We start from the raw sequence: 25,789 nt of genomic DNA on the forward strand, positions 1-25,789 counted from the left end.
AAGAAAATGTGAAACAAATCGCTCTTGCCACCATATGGTCCAGCTCCTATATTATGACTCATGGTTTATGGTTAATTTTTACTGTCTGGGCTTGATATATGGACCGAGGAAAATAGGCTGAACTTGTGAAGCAGCCCTGGCTTCCCTGGCACCCAGAGCAGCAGCGAGGCTCCTTGAGTGCACTCCCGGAGTGCCACAGGACACAGCTCCCTGTTTACCAGAGATGTTTAACGCTTCCTTGAATGCTAAAGATCTCTGTTGTCTGTTGCTGCCCTCTGTAGTGATATAGCAGAGACCACAAGACTGTGCAGCAGTGATTCTGTTTATTAGCGATCGTAAATGCGTTGTATAATTAACAGTTAGTGTGCATCTTGGGGCTTCTCTCTCTCTGTTCCTGTGGCTTTCTCTTGTTTAGGATTATGTGGCCTTCTCAGGTTTATCAGAATGGCAGGTCTGCCTGTCGTCCTCATTTCTATTCACTTAGACTTAAGGATATGCCAGGATAACATTTTGGGCATTGCTTTTAGTACAGCGTCTTAAAGCCTATCAAAAATCAAATAATTCTGCAACAAGAATTTTGCAGAATTTCCTTTCCTGGAAAAGGAAAGGAAAAAGCACTCCTCTAGATTTCTTAGCTCTGCAGTTGTTTTTCTAAAAGGAAAGGGCAAATTCACAGAAAATCCTCTGCTCGTTGTCTCATCTCCTGGAAACTTTAGCAACTTGTTGTGCAGTTGGATAGCAAAGGCGTGCTGCTTGGGGAATGAAAGGCCAATATTGACATATGTCCATTGTCTGGCCTCTTACATCATTAAGCAGGTTTCTCCTCAGGACAATGCTTGCTGGTAAGCACCAGGGCTATGCAGTAGCAGTAAGTGCAGTGTAAACTGTGACTGTGTGAGTGTGTGGCCAGGTAGTGCTGTCACCTCACCTCCCCGTGCTGCCCAAATTACTTTTTCCTGCTGGTATGAAAATAAAATGCTTAACGTTTGAAAACAGGAGAGTTTATAAAACTTGTAGCAAAACTGGGTGACGTATTGTAAAGAGAAATACTTCGGAAATCCTCGTGGTTTAGGTGATGGAAGGAGAAAAACCTCCTGCTGTTGTTTTAGGGAAGTTTTCAAATAGTGGTGTTCAGTGATGGTTGTGGACTCTATATGGGGCTTTCTATAGCAGCAAATTGCTTAATTTTCAAAAGGCAAGCTCTAAAAATGGCCCTGGCCACCTCCCAGGTCACACAGCAGGCTTGTCATGATAGAACGCTTCATTTCCAAGTGTGGAGTGCGTGGGGCGTGATGCTGGAAACACTTGCCATTCAGTTTAGGTTGTGTTTGTCAAAACAGGGCATTTTCACTGGCAGGTCAGGACGACTCTGTGTTGGGAGAGGTGTTTGCAGCAACTGTACATGGAAGGCCTTCAGGTGTCCGTGTGTCCAGGAGGTCCTGCAGGGGCTGCGGCTGCAGTGGGGAGATCAGTTGTGCTGGGTCTCACCTGTAACAGTGCATCATCTGCACTGACATCGCTGAAGGAAGGTAAGAAATGGACTTTACAGTAATTCCAATAGAGGAAAACAATCCTAGGAATTGCAGAACAACTGCTTTTGCTTTCACAACTCTCATGTTTCCGCAAGAGTAGTTTGACTCCCAGATTTCCTTTGAAATTTCTATTTTCATTCTCCCATCTTTTCTCTGTTCTGCTCTCACTTTCCTTCTCAGTCTCTTTTGTTCCCTTTCTGCTCACACACAAGCTTTCCTTTTATCTTCCTAAATAAATTCACACAGTATCAATAACGGCCATTATTTTCTCCCCCTCAAACTTTGGCTTCTAGGAAAAAAAGAATCAACTTTCCCCAGGCTTTTCTACTAACATTTCTGTTCCTAACATTAAATGATATTTTTTCAGACATTCCTAAAGGCTTTTATACTGATAGAATAGTACTACTGCTGCCACTAGTAAGAAAGGAAGTTACCAGCACTGTTCTGCAGGCTCAGCACATGTAGATGTGAGTGCTGCCCGTGCTGCTTCCTTTTCTCCCTGTCAGCTGGCCTTACTCCTGCCGTGGTCTTTGGGATCTCTGAGTTTTGGTGGTCTCCAGGATTTCTGATCTGATTTGTGAGTGGTCCTGTGTAGAGCCAGGAGTTGGACTCTGTGATCCTTATGGGTCTCTTCCAACTCAAGGTGTCCAATAGTTCTATGACCTTGTGATTCCACAATCTCAGCCTGCAGGAAGCCCTGTGTGGCCTCATGCCCCAGCCCAGGAGCATCTCAAGGGGCTCACAGCCCAACTGGTGCTTCTCATTGCCATGGGGCTGTGGACTGAGGCCCCCAGCTGTGCTCAGGTGGTCCTGGTCTGAAGGCATCCCAGCTCCAGTGTCACACTTCCATGCACGGTTTCCTTCAAGGCTCATTAACTTAAGCTTTATTGTCTTGAATTCAAACCTGTAAATACATAGCAGCTACCTAAAGCGTTCTCAGCAAAGAAGTGTGGCACTGTTTAAGCAATTGCCAGAAGTCTTCTCTGCAGTTCCCAGTTGAGCTTCCTCCTGTTTTTGCTGTGCCACACCAGCAGCAGGGCTGTCCGAGTGTGCCCAGTGCATCCGTATGGTAGGCCAACAGAGTTTGTGTTCCTAGAAGCTCATAATTAGGCAAGATACAACATTTTCACCAAAGCAATTGTAGAATAGAATCATAAAATGACTCAGGTTGGAAAAGACCTTCATTGAGTCCAACCACAACCTAGCCATTTTACCCTAAGTCTAGCAACCCTCTGCTAAATCATGTCCCTGAGCACCACATCCAAATGGTTCTTAAACACAACCAGGGATGGTGACTCAACCACCTCCCTGGGGAGCCCATTGCAGTGCTTAACCACTTCTTTCTGTGAAGAAGTGTTTCCTGGTATCCAGCTTGAGAGTGCTGCTGAGCCTGGACACTGCAGACCACTCACAGCAGACCACGATACGTCCTGCACTCACTGCTCTCCCCTAAACTAAGAAAGAGAAGGCTTGTGTGCTTAAATACTCAAGAGCAAAGGATCAAAAAATTGATTCGGACATTTATTTTCAATCTCCTCTGTAATTATTTTAAGTATACTAAAAATGAAAGTCTGCAGGGATCTGAAAGATAAAGGTATTTTAAGCAATAAATAAGATTTTAAGCAATAAATAAGATTCAATAACAAAAATACAATAAAAAGAAAACAATAATTTCAGGCAAATAATTACCAATGTTAAATAAGTAAAGGAAATCATGAAAGGCATGTAGTCACTACAGCAGAGCTAGGTGTTAAATTTATATGCTAATAATTACATATTTTTTAGAAAGTGTGGTTGAAATCAGTCTGATCACGTAGAAGCAAAAGCAGCAAAATGCATTGTGGAAAGGATTTTCTTTAATCCTACTTGCCTGGCCTATATGTATGTGTGTGTTTTTGCTCTCTGGGAGAGGTCTCTAGGGAAGGGCTGCTGCCCCCCACCAGGCAGAAGAGCTTCCTTTTCCTTTCAGGAGCATCTTTTGAAATGTTTCCTGTGTTCAGAAGTTTAAAAGAAAGCCACTAGACCCTATTGAATTCATTAATAACCTTTTTTTTTTTCTTTTTTTCCCCCTCTACCACATTTTCTGCAAAGGGAGCTAAAAAATAACCCCCCCAAACCAAAGACCCAACCCCAAATAACATACAGAGCACCTTGTGTAACCAAGTTGCAGTGTCAAAGCCTTTATTGTTGACATATTGCAAATATAACCCCGTTTGTTACTCTCTCAAGTGCAAATGGGAAGAAACACATATTCCTCTTCTGAACGGAGGATATTTAGTTTGTAATCACTTAGGAGCAATGAAGTGGAACTCCATTAGGTCCTCAGCCCTTCCAAAGCCGCTGTGCCAATGCTCGGTGTGGGTGATGCTCAGCACAGAGCCACGTTAAATGGAAGAAGAAATTACTGCAACTGCCTGATAGAAAAGTCTGGTGTCATTACCCAGCTCTCGCGTTCATAATAGTTGCTGTAGGGGCCATAGGCAAAGTCAGATGCTTAGTTAAGGTTCTGTGCATCTTCCACGTGTTTGCATTGCATCTAACGTTGAAAAAGTACCATCCAGCAGGGCCCAGCTGGGTGGGACGTGGGGAGCTGCCCCAACCAGGTTAGGATAAGAAGTAATGTAATTCATCTCCTGCGACGGTTTTGGCAAACATGATAGCAGGACCTGTGATTCTATGACGTCCAAAAATTACAAGAACAGCACAATTTCTGTTAGCATCAAGGGAAAGCTTGTACACCCCAAACTACACATACGTGCATCTGGCTGAAGCACTTGAACTATCTCAATTTCTTCTCCTTTCTAATATGCCAGAAGTATTTTCCAATCTTAGAAAACCAATGCTCGGTTCCTGGTGGGCAGCATTTGAATTATATGAATATCGATTGCTTTGCAAGGGGAATTGCAGTCGGATTTTCCGTTACTTATACATCTGTGTCTATATTTTGGCATTTATTGGTCTGACCCCTTGGTAGATTGCCTGCATTTGTAATGTCTGTATTTTGATATGTGTTGGTCCAACCCACTGCTAGATTGCCTGCACTCGTGTCACCCTGCTGGCACGTCCGTGCTGTCCCCATCCCCATCCCTGTCCCCGGGACGTGTTGCCCTTCTCTGCTGCAGTTTGCTTGACGTGGTAGAGGGGATTTATTCATTTCTGCCCGGATGCAATAAATCCCTTTGCACAGCTCTGCTTGGAGGCTCCAAGGTGGTAAAATACACTGCGGGCGTAAAGTCCAATTCAGCACGGCTTTCCTCGGCTGCAAAATGCGTCGAATAAACAGTTTCAGCTCTTTCGGCGTCAGGAAACGCTTGAGTCTCAGAAAAGCCCATAATTGAGTGTACCTGTGGCACAGGGCTGCGTCTAATCAGTCGCTGTGTAGGTGGGTAGTGTCAAGTGCCATTCATCTGCTTCCCCTGAGATCTGTGGAAACAAGGAGGAGGGGAAGCGATAAGACAAAGATATATAACCATGTTGACCACTGAAGTACATGGTTAACAACTTAATTATCTGAGTTCAGCTATCAGTCAGAAACAAACCTGTACAATTTAGACATACTTTATAATTTGCTATAAAAATGGCATAATGATAAGGACAGTGTCGCTAGAATTAGAATCTGCATTAAGTGTGTTTAATTTAATTTTTCTAATTAAATTTCTAATAGCTTAAATATGTGCACTGATAAAATGGTTAGCCACCTGCATTTAAATGCCACCTGATGCGTTTATTTTGGAACAGTGGAAGATTGATATAATTTGAGCTCGAGCTCCTCTGAAAATTCCTTTATTAATGGGCGTTAAATTATTCTTTGTGGCGATGCTGCTTGTGAAGCCGGAGCGCCGCTGCTGTTGTGGGATGATGAGATGCTGCGCATCCAAAAATGTTCCCTGTATTTCCTGAGCTGTTGGGAAGGGCTCTGTTTAATTAGGGGTGAAAAGTTGTGCCGACATGTTGCGTGTCTTTGGGCTGCCTTTGCTGGGGGACGCTTGGTTAAATCGCGTTGAGTTGGCGGTGTGTGCGTTGAGGGTGTTGCCATGTCAGTTATGGATTTATCTAATTAACCTAATGGCCAAAAATGCCACCCACTGTGCATTGCAGTTTCAGGGAGATCCTCCTCTTCTCCTAGGCTTGAGATTTGCTAAATTACCCTTTTCTGAGCTGGAACTGTACACTTTTGCATAGATGTCTGTCAAAAAGGGTGTTTAAAAAGTGACCACAAAAATAGGAAGAAAAGAAAGAAAACCCACCTTCCTTCCTTTCATATGAGTAAGTGAAAATTGACATTTTGTTTTAATTCTGTGCAGCTGATCCTGCCAGGGGATATCTCCAGGCCAATTTGAAATGTGTAATAAATTACCAATAAAATAGTGATTAGAAAGCCCAGTGTTAAAAAATCAAAATAGCTTAATTTCATGAATTTCACACTGCAGATATTGCTACAGGGCTAAGAAAAAAGCATAAACCCACAAAATCAATGTTTATTAATAGTTTATTTGTATTCTGAGCTCCATTCATTCTTTGCATTTTGCTGCCCGAACAGAGAGCTGTGCTTCCACATCAATCCAGAGAATACAGAGGAGAGCAGGAGCCCTTCTGCAAGGACAAATTAAACCTGGACTCCGTGTGGATGGGAAATAGAAATGCTAAGAGGCAAGGTCAGAACAAACCTTTCTCCCTGACTTCAGCTCTTCCACCTGGGCCATAAGCAGCACTCCTTGCTCCATGCCATCACTGATGCTGCTTGGGACCCTCTGCTTTGCAGAACCTGTGCTGCTCACAAAGGAAGTCGTTAAGGGTTCACTGATGTTGCATCTCTTCAACAAAGAGCCTAAAAGACAGCAAAAAAAAGCTGAGCACATCCTGAGAAACCCCATAGCTCGACGTGCCTGGAGCTGGGCCCTGCTGCTGTCTGTGGGCAGATGGGCAGCTGTGGCTGTGAGCTCCACGTGGAACTCAACCCATGTTGGCAGAAGGAGGAGGTGGCATGTAAGATTACATTAGATTAGATGTATTAGGGAGGAGTGAGGCCCTGGCACTGCTGCCTGGAGCTGTGGGTGCCTCATCCCTGGATGTGTCCGACTCCACGCAGCCTGAAATGGTGGGGGGCAGCCAGCCCAGAGCAGAGGTAAGGGTGGGGGGCTTTGGGGTCCCTTCCAACCCAACAAATCCATGGTTCTGTGGTCTTTAATGTCCGTTCCAACCCAATCATTCCATGGTTCTATGGTTTTTAATGTCCCTTTAAACCCAACCATTCTACGTTCTATTATAGTGCCAAGTGCTGATGGGTAGAGCAGGCAGCACGTGATGCTGGGTGCCAATGAATGGAGGTGGTAGCAATCCTGTTGAGTGCTGGTGCAGTGAGGGGCTGTGCCAGGTGTTGTGGGTCTGTGTTCAGAGCTGAATTTGTATTTTCTCCCTTCCCCAGGGAATGCCACCACCCAGCATCCTCAGCAATGTTTTACTTCAGTTGTTTCATGACACGGGCTGTCTCAGCTCCAATGCCTGCTCCTTTGGTTCTGCCACACCTCTGCCTTCCTCACACTCCTGCACATGTGCCACGGTGAGCTTTTAAAAAACACCCAAAGGCCGTTTTATTTTGATTCAAGCAGCGACACTCAAAAAAGTCAGTGTGCAAATCTAGCCCCTAAGCACTTTAAACAGGAAGAACACTGATTTTTCAGAACAAAACACAAGGAAACTCCACGCCTAAGCCCCTGGAAGTCCGTGGGATTCCTTTTATTGACTCCTCTGAGCGCTGGATAAGGCAGCAGAAGCAAATGCTGCTCAGATAGAGGGACCCTGACTACTTGGTGTGGGATTGTTTTCAATTTCCTGGCCCTTTGATCTCATATGGATTCCTTTAACATTTACCTTGATATAAAGAATATTTCCAGCTGCTTGCACTGCTGGGGTGTTAATCCTGTAATATGCACACCTGGAGCTGAGTGGGAGGTGAGCACAGTGATGCCACCCAGCCCTGTGCCCACTGCTGCATTCAGCTTTCCTGGATTTGCCACCCATCAATGTATTTTCTATTCAAGCCTGTTCCATAGTTGGTAAACTGAGAAATACACCATTAGAAAGTGATGCTCTTTTTGCCCCCAGGTGAACTTCGCAGGGTGGGGTTGAAACTAGATGAGCATTTTGGTCCTTTTCAAATCAGGCCATTCTATGATTTGCTCTGTTTGAAGGCCAGCCACAAGATCATTTAGGAGGTGATCCTTTGAGTTTGGTGCCAGCATATAACCAGGCAATGTTACTCCCACACCTGTGGGTTTGGGCTGCACGCAGCGCTCACCAGTGGCTCAGTAACAGAAGTACTCCGTTTAGATCATCTGCCCTAGAAGGATGATAAACCATAACCAGGCTTTATTGTCTTTTTGGATGAATTCTAATGAAATGAATTAATCTCCACAGAAAACGAGAAGTTTTTATAGCTGTAAATGTATACGAGAAATGAACGACAAATTTGCTGCGACCGTTTTAGGGCCGGTCCTTTCTTTTTGTGTACAGTCCTGTTATTGTTCACTTGTTCTTTATGCTTTTTTTTTTTTTTTTGGCAGCAACGTGCTCTGTTTGAAAGACCTTATTACATGTGATATTGCCAACAGCCCCTGTTCAGAACGCTTCCTACCAGAGCCATGGCCACTAATGGTGCTCTTGGGTGCGTGGCCAGCAGCCGGTGAGGGTGCTGCTGTGGGCAAAGAGGCCAAAGAAGGGCATGGGGCAGAGGCAAAGCTCTGGATGTCTGCACTGCTGTGTGCACTCCAGCCCCCCCCCAGCTGTTTGCTGGAGCCCCCAGTCCTGTGCTTCCGTGACAAACACTTTTATAATGCTTCATTATAGCAGGCGGCCGAGGGACAAGTGAGATGCATGAGTACAAGAAAATGAAATCAGTATTTAATTACTAAATATTCTACATCTAAAAAAAAAAAAGCTTAAATAATTCAGTTTGATTTGGTCTAATTAGCCTGATTTCCTAGTATTTAGCCCTAATTATGTGATACATAAGCCCTAATTATGTGGTACGTATACAGTGTGCTCTCTAAAGTTAAAGATCAGAACGGATACTGACTTAAATGATAAAATATGTTAAATTATTAATTATAATTAATCTTACAAAATAGGCATAATTAGTTTAAGTACTTTAGATATTCTACTTAATACCGTTATGCATTATATGCAAGGTTGAAACATTTTACAAATACTGCCTCAAATGACAAATGCCAGCAGGTTCATCCCATCTGCAGCCCCCATAGGGTCGGAAGGGACAGGGCCAGAGGGGCTCAGAAAACCCTTCCTATTGTGTGCGTGGTGGGAGGATTGGAGAAGCTTGTGAATGTCTATAAACGTGTTGTTACTGGAATGACTTGTTGCTGTGTTCAAACTTGTGGACACACCTGAACAGGTTGCCCAAGGAGGCTGTGGATGCCCCATCCCTGCAGGCATTCAAGGCCAGGCTGGATGTGGCTCTGGGCAGCCTGGGCTGCTGGTTGGTGACCTGCACACAGCAGGGGTTGGAACTGGATGAGCATCGTGCTCCTTTGCAACCCAGGCCATTCTATGGTTCTGCAATTCTATGAGTTGCTGCCTAGCACACAAGCAGCAGGAGAGCTTGAAAAGCCGTGGGCTTTGCAGGTTGCAAGATGCACCTTTACAACATTTGTCTCTTTGCTTGATAAACAGTAGAGTTGCCCCAGGTATAACACTGTTAGATAAAGCAATGCGCCCTCCAAGGCAGAGATATTTATAGTTCTGCTATTAAAACGTGCCTTACAGCTCATTTCTCTAACGTAATGTTGGCAAAATTAGGCTGAAATTACTGCGAAAACTGCTTCTCACCAGACTCTTTTTTATAGTTCTGTCCTTTGATGAGGTCGGGAGTTGGCGGGGTCAGCTTTCCTCGGTCGCCGTGGTGAGTATGCAGCAATATGCAATAGAGACATAAGAGCCGATTCCAAAGTCACTTGGAAAAGTGTTTTCTGTTTCAAGATTTGTGGGAACAGAGTGGAGGAAGACATTCCAGGGTATTTTCACAAACTGGCTCACCAAGTGCTGAAACCCATGGCAGCGATTGGCAGCACCTCCCTGCCTCCTGGCGCGCCGCCCAGCTATTAATGGGCGTCATGAAAAATAGGAGCGAGTTCACCTTGAAAACAGTCACATTATCAATGTTACAAAGGCTCTCTCTATTTTATTTTTAAATTGCTTGCTGTAAAAAGCAGACCAAAACGTGCTTGAAAGCATTATTTGTAGATTTTCTTGCTGCGTTTGGATGGAAGCTATAGAATAGACTGTAATCTATTGCTACTTACATTCTTTTCTGGTAAGTGTAACCAATCATTCTTTTATGTTTTTTTAGCTTTTTATGAGCATTCACGTATGTATTCCAGTGCAATATGAAATCATGTATGTTGTAATGAGCTGTATGTGCATTGCAAGATGTGTGTGCATGCATCTAAGTAGCCATCTACAGCATCGTGTCTGCTTGGGGAACGCCAAGAAGCCAGGCTTGTGAGTCTGAAAATGCACTGTAGAACATAGGGGATTCAATCTGCCATACATTTTTGTTTCCTATATAATGACAAAAAAATTAAATTATAGTGAGGAAGGCTTGAAGATAGGAAACTAAGTGTAGAAACATTGTACACGTGTACATTGGGAATCCCTTTAAATAATTCAAACTGTTTATACCAACACAATGTTTGAGGTGTTGGCAATGCCAGGAGCATGAAAGAAGCTAAAGTGTGAGAGAAGTAACCCGGGGTGTAATTTATAATTAATACAATCAGATATAGTGGGGCAATGAGCACCAGAACAGCACTAGGAGAGAGCTGTGGACATTGCAGGTTCGACAGGGAGTGCCTGGGGATGGGCTGGTGGGCTTCTTTTGGGAACTTGGGGCAGCATCATGCCGTCAGGATACTGCAGAAAGGGGAGAAATGCTCTACATACTGGTTCCAATTTCCTAACTGTTGGGATGTGGAAATCACAGCATACTGGAGAATGGCTTTGCAGAACTGGCGAGCTTTTCAAATATTGTAAATGTGAGAATTCATGTTAGATATGCAGCTGATTTTTGCATGTTGAATAGATTAAATACTCGTGCAATTCTTGATGCAAGTAACCTGCAATAGGATGAGAGGCAATGGCCTCAAGTTGTGCCAAAGGAGCTTCAGGTTGGATATTAGGAAAAAATTTTCTTAAAGAGTGGTTGGGCAGTGGCACAGCTGCTCAGGGGGTGGGGGGTCACCAACCCTGGGGGTGTCCCAGAGCTGTGGGGATGTGGCACTGAGGGATGCAGGCAGTGGGCATGGGGGGGTGGGGTTGAACGTGGGGATCTCAGAGGTCTTTTCCAACCTTAAAGGATTCTATGGTTCTGTGTTCACTTGTCCAGAATGGAACAAGGAAGCTGCTGTGTGCTGTGAGAGGAAGAGCCAACTGCTGCAAAACAGAGTGAGGTGGTAAGATCTTTGGCTTGGGATGCTTTGGGCCAGAAGAGATGGTTTTGTTCCATGCAGTTTGTCTCCCCTTGAGTGCAATGTCCCAGAAGGCGCCAGGAGATTCCCACCAGGAGCTTCCCTGTTCCCTCCTGCCTGGTGCAGAGCAGGTACCAGATCCAGTGTCCTCAGGTGCTGCCTGCTCACAGCCAGGCAAACTGCTAGCCCCTCTCCTTCCATTTCACCGGTGTCCTCTTGTTTCTGCTCCACGCCGTATTGCCTGTCTTCTCACCCTGTAGCAACATACGCATTTGAATAATGGAAAGGACACCTTAAATTACGTTGTCTGCAGATATTACTGGGACTCCCAGGATTTGCCATGCTGGATCAGAGCGCTGGTCCATCTCGTGGGGCTCCTGCCCTGCAGCACCTGTGTGTGGTGTGTGGCAGGGCTCAGCTATCCCAGCGCTCACAGGGAGCACCCCAGGCCCTGCTCAGGGCACCTGTACGCTCTCTTTCTGAGCTGCTACCTTGACATAAAATAGCTTTTCTCTCTTTATTAAACTCCCCATTAGATTTTCTTCCATTTTCCCAATTCTATTCCCCCTCCCTCCCCCATATTTACATTATTTTAATAGTTTGTTTTAACCAAGCTTGATTTTTCAGGTCGTCCTTTTACAGCATGAACCGTGTTATCAGGAAGATGCGAAATAAACGTGACAAAGCGATACACTCCTTTAAAGCTGCCTTAATTTTACTGGGAACACTGGTGAGTGAGCCTGCAATGGCTGAGATGTCTGAATGTCTCTGCACACATGGGCGCACAGAAGGGCTGATTGTGATGTTACGTGTAACACTTCAGATCTTTTCTGAATTTTCTCATTGCCATTTCCGTCTCTTTTCATCAACCTTTGCATTGCTAAGCCTATCTCTGCTCTGTCAAACTGATCTCCCCTTGCACTTTAGCCCCTCCTATGGATACTGGTCCAACACCAACACAAGGCCCTGCTCTTTGCTAGCTGGGGTTGCTCTTCCCATCCATTCATTCTCTGCCTGTGCTTCGTAACACAGGCAGAGGATGCAGTGCTGAGCCAACTATGGGAAATAAAGAAGTGCAGAACTGTACTTTTTTCCTTGAAAAACGAGAGGATTTGCTCTGGTGAGGGCTGATGAGTGCTCAGGGGGCTTCTTTGCTGGAGTTCAGGTGGGCAGGGGCTCCTGGTATTTCTTTGTCTTCCCTGGAAGCAGATGGTCCAGTGCAGAGGGAATCAGTGCAGCATAGAGCAAGGGACTCTGGCTAAGACCATGTGCAAACACATTGTAAGCTGTGCTTTCCTGGGGCATTAATCCATGAAGATATTAAAGAAGCTACCAGCAGCACGTCCCCACCAAGAGACCTGCTGGCAAGCCACAGTCACTGGTGCAGAGTTTTACACCCTGTTGTTTCCCATCAGACCCATTGCCTCCTCTGCTTGTGTGGGTCCTCATGTCTGCTGGGGATATGGTGAGGTCAGGAGCACTGTGGAATTTTCCTCTAGAAAAAATACGTTGGAGCATTTTGTAACATAGAATGGTGTAACCATTAGAGAGCTGCAGAGGTACAAGTACACACAGGTGTTAATGGAGACACTGCCCATAAGGGATTCATACAACCCCAGATTCAAAAGAATGGTTCCTCTCCTATCCTGCCTGCTTGCCTTTGTATTTACATACATTTGTTATTTTTGTCTATCTGCAGCAAAAGCAAGACAATACCAGGCACTGTGTGAAGCTTTGCATGTGGTTGACCTGCTGTGCTCCAGGGGCTGCGTATGGTCAGAGTGGGATTTGAGAGCTACAGGAGGAACAGCACAAGCAGGTGTTTATACTACTTGCTTATCACAGACACAGCTTCAGGTACCCTGGGCTGTAATTTTAAGGGATTATTAAGTAGGAACTGTATGAAAATGGGGACTATGTACCAAAGTCCGTGGCTCTGGTCAGTATCCAAATTAGAAACCTGCAGACTTCAGGTGGGGCCAGCTGTGGGTTGTCTGTGAGCAGTGTTTGACCTCATGGCAGACACTTCTCAATGAGATTCTCAATGGCAGAGACTTCTGTTCAACATTTTTGTTCCTTCCAGTCTCTCTTGTTCGTTTAGAGGAAATCCTCTTTCTCCTTGACAACTGCACATGATTACCCAAACCCAGCTAAAACTTGAGTTAGACCAGTTCCTCCACAAACCAGATGTGAAACCAAGCATCTGACCTGATGTCACATTTGAAAATAGCAGGGCTGGAAGGAGGAAGCATGGCAGTGAGAAGTTTGGGTCTGTTTTAGAGGTCAGGAGCAAGCCCACTAACCTGCACTTGGCAGGTGAGTTGTGCATCGCCCTGCCTGCAGTGAGCAGGATGGGCTTGCTTCCATCCACATTGCCTTCCTTCCATCCTCGCTGCTCATGCCACTCAGCAGCCATGGGTAGGAGTGTGTGCTCAGCTCTTTGTTCTCGCCCAGCGGGGGGCAGGTTTTCCTGCTTCCCGTGTGCCTGGGTGCTCTTTAATCTATTGTTTGTCTTATAAAATGGCTGAATACAACAAAGATCTTTTGGTTTATTGAAACTGCCTAGGAAAAAAAAAATTATTTAAACTAATACACAGAGGAATTCCTAAATCTTGGTTTCGTTGTGTTTTTTTGTTGTTGTTGTTTTTTTATTTTATTTTATAATTCTGCATTACAGTACAGAAAAAAAAAAATCTGTCCTTCTGTCTGGCTAATGTTAGTTTGATGATTATACTAATATTAACTGCTTTACTTGAGTAAGCAAAGAAAAGGTAAAATACCAGTCAGACCAGCTGCTAATTCACAGAGTGTTGTACGACGGTTATTAAAAATACCCAAAAGATGTACCTTTGTGGTTCAGGCTTTTGAATTAGAAGCAGAATATTAATTTAGGCCTGAAGCATGATTAAACATTGTAAGGCCCCCTAAGAATTTTCACCAAATTTTCTTGGATTTCTCTTTATTGGGTCTTCCTCGACTGTGTTTAGCTCTGTAATTGCTTTGCTCCTTTGTTGATAGGCTAAAGCACAATGTGATTTTCTCCATGTCATAATATTTAAGAGGACGGTTCAATGTTCCGCATGTATGATGTGCAGCTGGGGCACACGGAGCCATGATGGGGGTGTGGGCTCTCCGTAGCTTTTCTTTTTCCCTTTCCCTTCCTTTTTTTTTTTCCTTCTTTTTTTTTTTCTCATTACTCTTGCAGCTCTGCAGAAGGAAGTCACAAAATTTGTCTGTGTGGGCAACAACCCAGAAAATGCAATATGTGTCTGTATGGGGAGAAAAGGAGCAGAACCTGCCCCAGCACCTCGTGCTAGGGGGGAACAAATCCATGCCCAAAGGCTCGTGTTATTTTGTATTTTTGTCCAACAAAACTGTATTTGGAGGTTTACTGAAAGTTTAGAAGGTTTCTAAAGCAGAGTTGTAGGAAATTCCAATCATAGATTAAAAAAAAAAAAGAGGTAAAAAATCCAACTGCTTCCCCACTCTCCTCTTTTGGAGAATAACTTCAAAACCTTGGTTCGAGTTCCCTGTGGGGATTGAAGAGTTAAAATGTAATTGGTAAAATCCATTATATGTGTTATGAAAGGAAAAACATATTTGGCAAAAAACAGAAAAAAGAAAAAAGAAAAAAGAAAAAGATCCCAGAGCATGAAGAGGATGTCACTGGCATCATGAGACAGAGGAATAAAGAACAAGGTCTTCTCAGTGCCCACCTCTGGGACACACAGAGCCAGGTTCTTGCTGGGTCCCTGGTGCTCCCTCAAGGGCAATGAGAGGGGGAAGGGCTGCGGTGCTGAGTGCTTGCAAGGCTTCCTGGGGAAAGCTTAGCCAGAAAGGAGGGGGTGCTGTCACAGGGGAATGCATGTATATCTCTCTGAGATCCTGAATTGCCTTGGAAGGCCTAGTATTTGGCTGTGGTTAGGTAACTTATGTATAGAACCACTAAAACTCTTAATGTGTCAGCAAAAATGCCTGCCTAGTTCTGTACCATCAGGTAGAGATATTCAGACATATTGACAACGTTACTCAAGAAGGTAATAATCATCTTCTACATGCATTGAGAAACACCTCCAATGCCTCATCATTTTTAAAGAGCAACATGGTTTGCTAAATGTACCAGAATTTCCCTTTTACATGATACAGAATCAGAGAGATCTAATGAAAAAGGACCGTGCTGCCTCTGAGATGTGCCCCAAGGCCACCTTCGAGAGCAGGATGGGGATGACAGTCAGCAAAAGTCTGAAACACATTTTATTTGTGCCTCTTCAATGAATGTTGGGAAGAACAGCAAATCTGTGCTGACAGTGATGCTGAATATTGAGGCGTATCAACAGTGTGGAGAATGAGCTAGCTGTTCATTAAGAAATAATGATTTATGAAGACAGTAATGACAAAAAAAAACAAACATATTTTGAGGCATCGCATCCAAAAATCTTCTATTTAAATTCTTTATGAGAGAGGGAGGAAGAAAGGAAGGAGGAAGACATTAATTACATAGAGAAGAAATTTTTAATCAGAGGAAGTTTGATTTGAATCGGGATAGTAAAGGTTACAACCAAGTAGCAAAGTCTGCAGGAAGCACTGTGTGGCATCTCAGAGCATCAAGGTAAAAGGTCACTGAAGCTCTAATCATAAACTCTCTAAAGCATTACTCAGAGCTTCTGTAACTCCTCCTGGAAGAGCAGTGGAAACAGAAATGACCAACAGACCTTGAGAACGGCCAGGATAACGAACTGAGCGGCGTCCGTGATTGCTGCGCTGCAGTGGCTTTAACTTTGTTCTCCATCAAGTCGGTAGCAACAGCGAGGATCTCAATATCAGCAGGGGAACTGCGCCCAAATTATCACACGAGGTCAGTAACGATCAGTGCTGAAACACAAAAAACCAGGCAACCCCAAAATGTGTTGTCCTGGTCGAGCTAGCGTAGAGCAGTCAGTGCATTAATTAGCGGTAACAGCAGAGCACACACTCGGTTTTCTGATTCAACAGAGCAATTAAAACCCCGCAGCTCCCCGAAAGCACCGGCTGTTAGCTGGGATTTGGGATCAGTTTCCTTTCAGACTTTCTCTGGCTGTGATTCATGCGAGTTTGGAGTCCCAGTTCAGTCATGTGATACCGAAAAATCACTTACAGTCTTGTGAATACGATTTGAGTATGTTCAAATTAAATGGGTGTTCTGATGCACTGTTTTCAAGTCTCCTAAGATGTGGGGGGCTCTTTGTTTAAAAGGGAATTAATTGCATTTCTTCTTCTAGCGCAATGTTTGTAACCCTGCAGTTCTACAATAGCACCCAATGGGCTCCCTTGATGACACAGCCTGTTCCCCAAGGGCTGCCTGCTCCCATTTGCTCCCATTGATAGCTTACGTACAAATTCAGTTCAGAGCAATTGCACCATAGGTGACACAAATCAGACTATTGAGAGAAATACAGAAATTGGTGTTTTGAAGTCCTCAGTACAGCCTGAATGCAGTACTTCAGTAGGAAATGTGAAATACACATTTCCCATTGCTGCCTTGTTCTAGATCAGCCCCCAGGAGCTCAGTCCACAGAGCTTCCCTGCTCCCTTCCTGTGCTGCAGGAGCTTCTGGCACAAACCAGGGATGTGAAAATATCCCTACATGCTATGGGCTAATGTGGTGGGAATCACAGAAACAGGGAACCATAAAGACTGGAAGAGCCCTCTAGGATCCTCAAGCCCAACCCCAGCCCACCGTGCCCTTCAGTGCCACATCCCCGTGGCTCTTGAAAGCTGGATGAATCATAGAATCCTAGAATGGCCTGGATTGAAAAGGAGCACAGTGCTCATCCAGTTCCAACCCCCTGCTGTGTGCAGGGTCAGCAACCAGCAGACCAGCCCGCCCAGAGCCACATCCAGCCTGGCCTTGAATGCCTGCAGGGATGGGGCATCCATAACCTCCTTGGGCAACCTGTTCCAATGATGGATTGTGCCATCCTCCACACTCACTTGTTTTTAACTCTTACCACATATCCCCATTTTTGTCTTCTGTACAGTTGCTGTGCATTTCAGCCATGAGCAAGAGTTTATGCTGAAGCTGTGAGTTTTCCCAAGAAAGCAGAGGAGAGACGCGTGTACAGGATGCAAGCGCACAGTGAGTCCTGTCCTTGCTCTGCAAGATGAGCCATTTCTATTTCTCCAGTTGGTTTTGTCTCTGCTGGCTAATTGGGCCTGCGTGGACAAGGTGGTGCCTTCAGCAGCTCCTACCACACTCTGGGGAAGGTTCCTGCATCCCAGAGGCAGTGCTGCCTTTGGGGAGGACTCGTGGTGTGCAGGTCCCAGCCGGTGAGTGCTATGAATAACAATGCCAGTCGCTTGGAGTCACTGCAAACTCGCAATCATCCGCTTTCTGCATTATCATTTTTCCATATGGGAAGTGGAAAATCATTTTGAGTGTGTAGAAGCAGATAAGTATTCCGGTCCTGGACATTTTCTGAGCTTGTTTACTGAGCGCCCAGGCTCCAATCGCTCGATCTAATTGACCAGGAGCAGCATGCAGCATCGCTCTGATTATTTTTGGAGTTATCTGCGCCGAGAGGAGCACTGACTGCCAACGGGTGCTGACGTCTGTGCCCTTCCATTAGGGCCCTGGGTCTCCTGGCATTGCCCCAGCAGCACAGAGATGGGGCAGAGCCCAATGACCAGCCCCTGGGAAGTGGCACTTGAGTCTTGTTTTTTGGCTCGCGCTGCCCTGGTGATGGCACCTATAGAGTTGTTTTGGGCAATCTTGGGATTCATTCAAAAAAATTAATCCACAAAACCAACCAAATAAATACGGGCTTGCTACATCCCAGGATCCCCTCGATCTGTGTCATTTCAAGGTGCTTTATTTTTAGGTGTGGAAATAGTGGAGAACTGTGACCTATTGTACCACCTATAAATGAAAAGTAGGTACTAAATATTTTATTTTTCCCCACTGCTCTGTTTATTCTTCTGCCTCGCTTTTCAATCTTCATGCAAAGTTTGTGCATGAGTGTGTGTGTGCTTTCTCTCCAAGAGCACATACAGTATCGGTAACCGTGGGCTGGATTTAATAATTCAAAGTAATATGAAACCTTGCCGGTATGGAAATGGGCTTGTGATTGGCTCGATCTGCTAGCTAGATGGGATGAAAAATCTCATTTTTGGAAAAATAATCAAAGATTATCAGCTGCATCCAGGAATTGTTGGGGTCTCGCAGAGAATGGTTGCTTTCTCTGCACACATGCATTCAAACCCCCCCCCCACAGACACACAGATATAATGCTTATATTCAGCATGCGCCCAAATATCTGTGTTTTACCCCTGATACCTGTCTCACTTCCTGGTTTTTGTGTTGCCTTTTTTCCAAGGTACTAGCAGAAGAATAAGGTCTGTGCATGAAGCTGATGCTCTAGTAATTAGTGTACAGAGGGAGAGCATTAACAGAAGCAAAATGTAGGAAATAACACAGGGCTGTGTCAGCTCTGCTCTTTCATCTCCTGCTCTCTTCATCACTCACAGAAATATATTTGTAGCCTCTTAAGATATTTAGCATTTTGCTACCAAAAAGAAGTATTCAAGGAATGTAACCTAAATTACAGCACAGAGAAACAACACGTAGATATGTACATATATATACTATAGGTGTTAGGTACAGATCACAGAGGAAAAAGGTATCTTTAGCAGAGAGCAATGCCCTTCACTTGGAAATACTCTGGCCATCATATTTCAGAGGAAAAATTAAAACAGCTTAAAAGTTCTTAATCCGGTTAAGGTCCTCAAAATCCACTCTCTCTGCCCTTTATAATGCCTTCATATATATGTATATGAGCATATGTAGATGCATGTAGATATGAGCAATATATATACGTGTTATTTTTCCTACCTCTTATATAAATATAGATATAGAGCATCATGATTGGAATTCCCAGGGGGTATTTTTGTGGAACTTCAGAGCGAATGTGGCTGACACTTGTTCTTTGTTGCCCTTGGGCTACCGGTTTGATCACCGACCGAATGGATTTATCCGTGTCAGCAGAAGGAATTTTTCACTCTTGTCGTGTGGAGATTTTACAAACCTTTCTCATGTGTAAATGAAGTGCAAGTACGTTCAGGTGCTCGGCGTTTCAGCTGGCTTTGGTGAGGCAAAGAGAAAGGTGCCAGCAGGTAGAAGGGCTGAGAGCTGACGTCTGAAACCCTCTTTTATTGAGCGACTCCGGGAAACACGCTGCAGTCGAGAGGCCTGATTTGTTCTGAGCATGGATAGCAGGCGCATGGAACGCCAAAGAGCAACGCTGAAATAATTGGTACGAGGATAGAGAAGCTTAATTTTGATGAAGCAATTAGCGGTTGTTTCCTGATTGCTCTTACTACTGTGAAGAGGAGGTGGAAAAGATCGTGTCACCTCCATCAATTCCAAACCATCTCAGAGCTCTTGAGACCTTTTGCCCCAGGATTGGGCACCAGTGAAAGTTGCTTTGAATTTTTTTTTTTTAGAAAGTGTATTCTCAAGAAGGTTAAACATAAATTAGTCATAAAGCCGACAAAAGAGAGAGGAAAGGACGGGGATGGATGATTTTCATCCAAATCTCTGTTTTCAAACTGTTAAATTTGGGGAAAAAAAAAAGAAAAAAAAAAAAAAAAGCAACACCCCACACCAAAATAAAAGAAGATCTGAATTCTTCTCCTTAAAATAAAGATAATAAAAACCCTTTGGAAAGCAGCGCCGTTTATAACCTCAGACATGAATGTGCCATGTAATGCTGCAAATCTGAGCGGTGTTTAAGACAACAAAGTGCTATTTGATAGCGTAGCCTTTCTGTGGAACAGCTCCTCTTCCTGCCTTTGATGTCCGGATGGTTTATTTAATCAATTATTAATCAAAGTTGTGGCATTCTTCTTATATATTTAGGTAAAAAACTAAAAGACGCCTTTTCTTGCTTAAATAGAATGCGGAAACACTCGCTTTTGAAGACGTACAAAAGACATATTTGGAGAGATTCCAGTTTCGAGTGCGCCGAGGAGCAAGGAGGAAGAAATGCCCATTGCTGAGTTGCGCTGAGAGCACGAACCGCTCGGCTCGGCCGCCTCCGTGCAACAAAAGCACTACAAATAATTAGATTAGTGTTTCCCTGGCACAGGTGCTGAACCCGACACGGAGCAGTGCCACGGAGCGGGGCGGGCAGCCGGACAGCGCGGAGCATCGCGAGCAGTTGGTAACATTTGGCAGCTGAACAGAGAAAAAAATGACTGCTAGGGAAATCTCAACCGCCGCTAATTAGCAGCAATGAACTGTGGGTAAGGACAGTACATTTTAATGTGAGAAGAATTTTACAATAACCACCACACTGAAAGAAATGGAACGAAATGCTCCCTAGCTGACCCTTGTGGCAATCTAAGCTGCATATTGCAATAATCCTGTAAATTACTATGCTTTTTTATACAGTAACTTGGAGTTAATTAGTAATTTAACATTCCTCTACGCTATTAAATGTCTTTCTTGCATTATATTATGTTGTTTCATGGTCTTACCTTAACACTAATGGGGTTTAGTTATATTTTCTCAAAACAGTAACAGTAAAATAAAACCGGGATGGAAAATTAATTAGCTCTCTTTTACCTCTGATTTACCTGTCGGTAACAATTAGGCAACTAGGCTGGGCACTGGTGGGGCATGGCGGGGCTGGGGGAAACAGGGAGTTTGGGGCCAGGCAGGAGCTGGGTGTGGTGGTGGGACGTAATGGGAGCTGATGGGACGCAGTGGGACACGATGGGATGCAATGGGATGCAACGGGATATGATGGGATGCAATGGGATGCAATGGAACACAATGAGACGTGATGGGATGCAGCGGGACGCAATGGGAGACAATGAGATGCAATGGAACATGATGGGACACAATGGGACGCGGTGGAACACGTTGGCACACGATGGGTTGCAGTGGGATGCTGCTGACAGAGCAGTGGGGAGGTGTCCCCAGGGCGCGTGCGCTCAGCGAGGATGGAGCTCAGCACTGCTTGAGCCTTCCTCTGCCCCCTCCGTGCAGATGCACAGCTCCGTGGGCTAATTAGGCTAACCAACAATGACGGAACCTGTGATCTGAGGGAAAGTTTCGGCTATAATTACGGGGGCATCAGGTGAAAGAGTCTCCTCTAGATGAATCCCGCACAAATTGAAAGTCGGAGCGCTTTTTCTCTCCCTTTCTGCTCGCCGGCCATCTTCTCAGCCGCAGTCTTTGCTTCGTTTTGCTTGCTTTGCTCCTTGGTTTGGAGCTGCCATCTTAGCTCCGTAGGATCGATGCGGGCACCACAGCAGAGAGGTTTGGTGGGATGGGCCTGGAGGAAGGGATGGTGCGCTTGGAAGGGCTGAATCCAACACAAAACGCTTCCAGAGGACTTTGTCTCTGGGGGCTCCTGCTAAAAGCAGAGCTGCTACCATTTAAAACCCCATTCTTTGCAGCTGGATTTGAGCATCCATAAAAAATTCATCCGTGCTTTAAGAGATTTCTGCTTTTCTGTCCTCTCCATTGTTAGACAAATTGAAGTGTGCACTCTGAAGGAGTGTGGCAGTGAACTGAGAATTTATTTACTCATTCGATTCTAATATTGAGAGAATCTGCTCTCCCCGTTCAAAGGGTAGAGCAACAATGCGAGTGACATCGGGTCAGCGGCACTTCACAGCTACCTGTGAGATAGAATTGTTCTCTTGGCAGATAGGAAGTGACTGAAACCTCTTTTTCTCATCAATGTCTATTATGATTGATGGCTCTATGGTCACACTGAATATGCCCTTTTTAAATAATTCACGATGTCATCATCATAGTACTAGTTTATAACTAGCCTGTTATTTTTACCTTTGTTCATTCACTAACAGGAGATTCGATAAATTAAGCACTGTGGATTTCGGTAGCATTAGGGCTGACTGAAACCTTCCTTTTCCTTTATGTTTTCTTCTTTCTTTCTTCTTTCTTCCTTTTTTTTCTAAGATGAAGCCTTCTCACACGCTGTACCAAAGGTTTTTAAAAAGCCACAAGCATCAGGTATGATGATTCACTAAAAAAACAGCTTACCAAATCAATATATTCTCTTGATGACATTAATTAAAATATAAACAAAGTACCGAAATAAGGCAGCTGCCGTAACTTAGCTTGGATTGCAGTTCATCTATCATTCAGAGAGCAGCAAGGATGCATTTCAGTCATCACAAATGCACGCTGTGGGTTCAGCACGAGAACTGGTCGTTAATTGATGCCGAATATTATTCTTGGAGTGCACTGGAAACAGTCCAAGTAGAAGGTGCTCAGTTTGGATAGCAGAATGATTTTAACAGTGGCTAATGGATAAAATATTTAATAGTGTACTTTGCAAATCAGGTTTTATTTGTTTTACTTGGAAATTGGGCTTAGTGAGTTCTATTAGAGGGTAGCTGAGCGTTTATCTTCTTAACTGTAGAAATGCTGCTGATAATTAGTGGATGTTAGGAATCACCAGATATGTTTCTTTGCCAGGTCTTTGTAATTAGAAGGCTTTATGCAACTCTCACGTTGCTTGAGTTATTTTTTGTTTAACAGCTGTAAATGTCTACTTTGTTCCAAAGCCCTTTCTGTCCCTGGCCCTTGGGCTGTCCTGAAGCAGCATGGATGTGCCCACACCGGAAGCAGGGCCCAAGCAGCCATGGGAGGACGTGCTGCTGGACAGACATGGGAGGCACCAGTGGATGGATGAAGCTGCCCTGGGGAGAGGGTGGGCTCAGCATGTGACAGTGCAGACGTGGCTGAGCTCGAGATCCCCACGCCTGGACATGGGAGCAAGAAACCTGAGCCTGCTGTGGGTTGAAGAAGTCTGAAATTACATTCTTGGTGCTGTACAAGATCTTCTGATCCCTGGGATTTTTCACTGATGTCACTAAGAACATGAGTACCACCTGTGTCCTTCAGGTGTGTACCTGAGATGGCTGCGCCTTGTAAACTGCAGCTGGGTGACTGTTGGCTCTTCAAATCTCAGGATATACGCCCGAAATCTCTCGTAGTTTCTTAACTTTTTCTTCCCAGTAAGAAGCAGCTGCCTCTACAAAGACTGAGCTTTCGGAGATGCTCAAAGATGAGGCCTCACAGGAGAGGAGACGATGCTGTAGCCCTGCAACTCCCTTTAGGACCCCATGGTAGTAATTAATAAGAAGTCAAGTTCTCAACTAGCTGTGACAAATTGGAAAGCTGTGAATTTGGAGATAAGAGCGGAGGGTCACAGTTTATTTGTAACTGGGTTATCTAATCGTAATAAGCACTTACAGCAAAAAGCATCATAAAAGAAAATAGTACGGTACAAGAACCTGGGAGTAATTGGGTTTTCCCACACAAATAAGATCCACGTAGCAGAAGAATTTTCCTTTGAAGCAGCTGTTATAAATTTTGGGTCCACAGTTTCCATTAGCCCCTCATCATTACTGGTCCATTGCAAAACAGATAAAATGCATAAAGCATTGCCAACATTTGATATCGTAATCCTATTTGGTTTTATATTTCCTAATGTTTCTCAATGTGGCCATAAGAATGGGCAAAATCACAAGAGGGATAATGCAACATTTAGTTCCCTTTCATGAAAATATTGTAATGAGGTTTTTTAATTTTTGATTTTTCATTATTTGGTGATTGGCTTTAAAAATGTGTCTAATTTTGTGCACCATCAGCTTAGAGATTTAAATGTAAAAAATGACAAATTAATTCACATGGATCTTAGTCTTTAGAAGAATTTCTTCCTTCTGCTTGGAAGTGAGGGTGGGAATGAAGGAACAACAAAGTAATAGGGACAATAATGGTTTAATTTCTGGGGCAGGAAACAGAAAGGTGAAGTGCTGACTCTGCAGCAGGTAACTGCAAACCTTCTGTATCAGCACTGCAAGATTGCTGGGGTTTTGGACAAAAGATTTGGACTTGATTTGATTTCTGTCCAGCCTTTGGGAGCTGGACTTTGCGAGCACATCTTCCCTAACAGGGATACTGCTGCAGCAGCAAGCTGGGAAAATTAGCCTGAGATTTCAGAAGCAACAGTATTATTTCTCTTCCCTTTTTCCTCATAGGCATCAGCCTCTATGCAGCTCCAAAAGGGCAAGAGGGCTTCCGATGCTGGTGTCAGGGGAATTGTTCTTCTCATGGCACATCTCAGCCAGGTGGGTAACAAATCACAGGACCCTATGTGGCATTTTGAGGCATTGCACAGGACTCCCAAATGTTGATGGGAGGGATGGGATCCATTGCTTTATGGGTGAAGCTTACAGCTAGCCAGCCTGACCCAGGGCTGCCTGGGGAAGGGAGGGAAGTTTGGTTTGGTGAGGCTGGAAATAGCAGAGGTTGTAGGCAATTGCTTCCAACTTGTGGCCCATGCTCATTCTCTAAGCCATCCCTAGCCTGGACCTCCAGGGACATCCCCTGGACCTCCATGGCTGTCTCACAGCCTTGCAATGACAACATCTGCACCATTTGTAAAACTCTTTTCTACTCTTTTTCCATCCACTCTTTAGCAAGGCCCAGACCACAAACAATTCCCAGTTTAGGCTGAGCTTTTCCATGGTAGAAATACAGATTGAGGGCTGAATCCTTGTTTTGAGCACCGTCCTGGAGGGGACCGTCAACATCTGCAAGAGAATGATCATAATTCTGCAAATCTACCTCATGCATATGGGATAGGCACATATATATGTGTACCACAGGTAGGAATGTGACATACATACCCCATTCAAAATTAGTCAGCTTACCCTAAGGAGAGATTTATCCATAATAAAGAGCTCTGGATAATGAAGTTTAAACAAACACCATATTTCTAATAGATGTCTTGTTTGTTCTAGGCAGCAGCAAATCTTATGTCCCATCAGCTTGCGGTAGGGACACCTCCATCCCGAGCCACTGGGTGCCATGTGTGCCTCTGGCCATGCCAATGGTGGTGCACTGTGCCAATGGCAATGCTTGGTGCTTCTGGGGACATTCAGTGCTGTGAGGACACTCTGTGCCATTGGGGTTGCTTGGTTATTGGGAATGCTTGGTTTCAGTGGAGACATTTGATGCCATTGGAGACATTTGGTGCCATTGGGGATGGTTGGTGTTATTGGAGATATTTGGTGCCATTGGGGATGCTTGGTGCCATTGGAGACATTTGTTGCCATTGAAGGTGCTTGGTGCCATTGGGGATGCTTGGTGCTATTGGAGATATTTGATGCCATTGGGGATGTCCGGTGCCCCGGGACAGCAATCACTGAACTCCCCCACCCATGAAAAAATCTCTTAGGTGGGGCTGTGGCGTCTGGATCAACGCCTTTAGTTTATGAAAATTATAATTATTTTGATTTTTGTTCCCAGACAGCTTGAAATGTTGCAAAACTCTGCAGGTGCTCTCTGTTATAACAAAACCCCGGAACAGATGGCACAAGGTACCAGGCCAGCTCAAGGGATTAAACGCAAGGCTTTTGAAATTTAAAATTAAAGCCGGGTGATCTTGGGAAAATGTGCCTGCCAAGCAAGCGCTTTTAAAAAAAAAAAAAAAAGTTCTCCAAGTTCTCCATGCAAGCTGATTTAAATTCAAATGAGTCAAAAATTGGGCACTTTAAAAGTGCTTAAGAGAGGATTAAAAAAAAAAAAAAAAAAAAGGAAGCAGACGCATTGCTTGTTGCTGCAGCCCGACTGTTTGTGCCCGAAAGCAGGTTTGCTCTTCTCTCTCCCCGTGGTGCTCCGGCAGGTCTTTGGGTGAGCGCTCCCCGGATGTTTTCTCCCCTGTGCCCGCTGCTCGCTCACAGCAGGACCTGTCCCCA

General features: G+C 44.5%; 3 long non-coding RNA genes across 3 annotated transcripts; all 3 read left to right on the top strand.

The window, feature by feature from the left end:
- Nucleotides 1-1,424: 1,424 nt before the first annotated feature.
- On the top strand, nucleotides 1,425-8,441 carry LOC125696886 (uncharacterized). The gene is made up of 4 exons (XR_007378599.1): nucleotides 1,425-1,529; nucleotides 6,073-6,187; nucleotides 6,958-7,092; nucleotides 8,096-8,441. It is a non-coding gene; the product is annotated as an uncharacterized LOC125696886 (long non-coding RNA).
- A 2,444-nt stretch (nucleotides 8,442-10,885) lies between these two features.
- Nucleotides 10,886-12,816, top strand: LOC125696733 (uncharacterized). Its single transcript, XR_007378486.1, has 3 exons — nucleotides 10,886-10,996; nucleotides 11,639-11,741; nucleotides 12,711-12,816. It is a non-coding gene; the product is annotated as an uncharacterized LOC125696733 (long non-coding RNA).
- A 1,982-nt stretch (nucleotides 12,817-14,798) lies between these two features.
- Nucleotides 14,799-20,521, top strand: LOC125696734 (uncharacterized). Its single transcript, XR_007378487.1, has 4 exons — nucleotides 14,799-15,866; nucleotides 17,029-17,126; nucleotides 17,869-17,919; nucleotides 19,942-20,521. It is a non-coding gene; the product is annotated as an uncharacterized LOC125696734 (long non-coding RNA).
- The last annotated feature ends 5,268 nt before the right edge of the window (nucleotides 20,522-25,789 follow it).

This window comes from Lagopus muta, chromosome 8 (genome assembly GCF_023343835.1).
Source record: "Lagopus muta isolate bLagMut1 chromosome 8, bLagMut1 primary, whole genome shotgun sequence".
In the NCBI taxonomy this organism is placed as follows: domain Eukaryota; kingdom Metazoa; phylum Chordata; class Aves; order Galliformes; family Phasianidae; genus Lagopus; species Lagopus muta.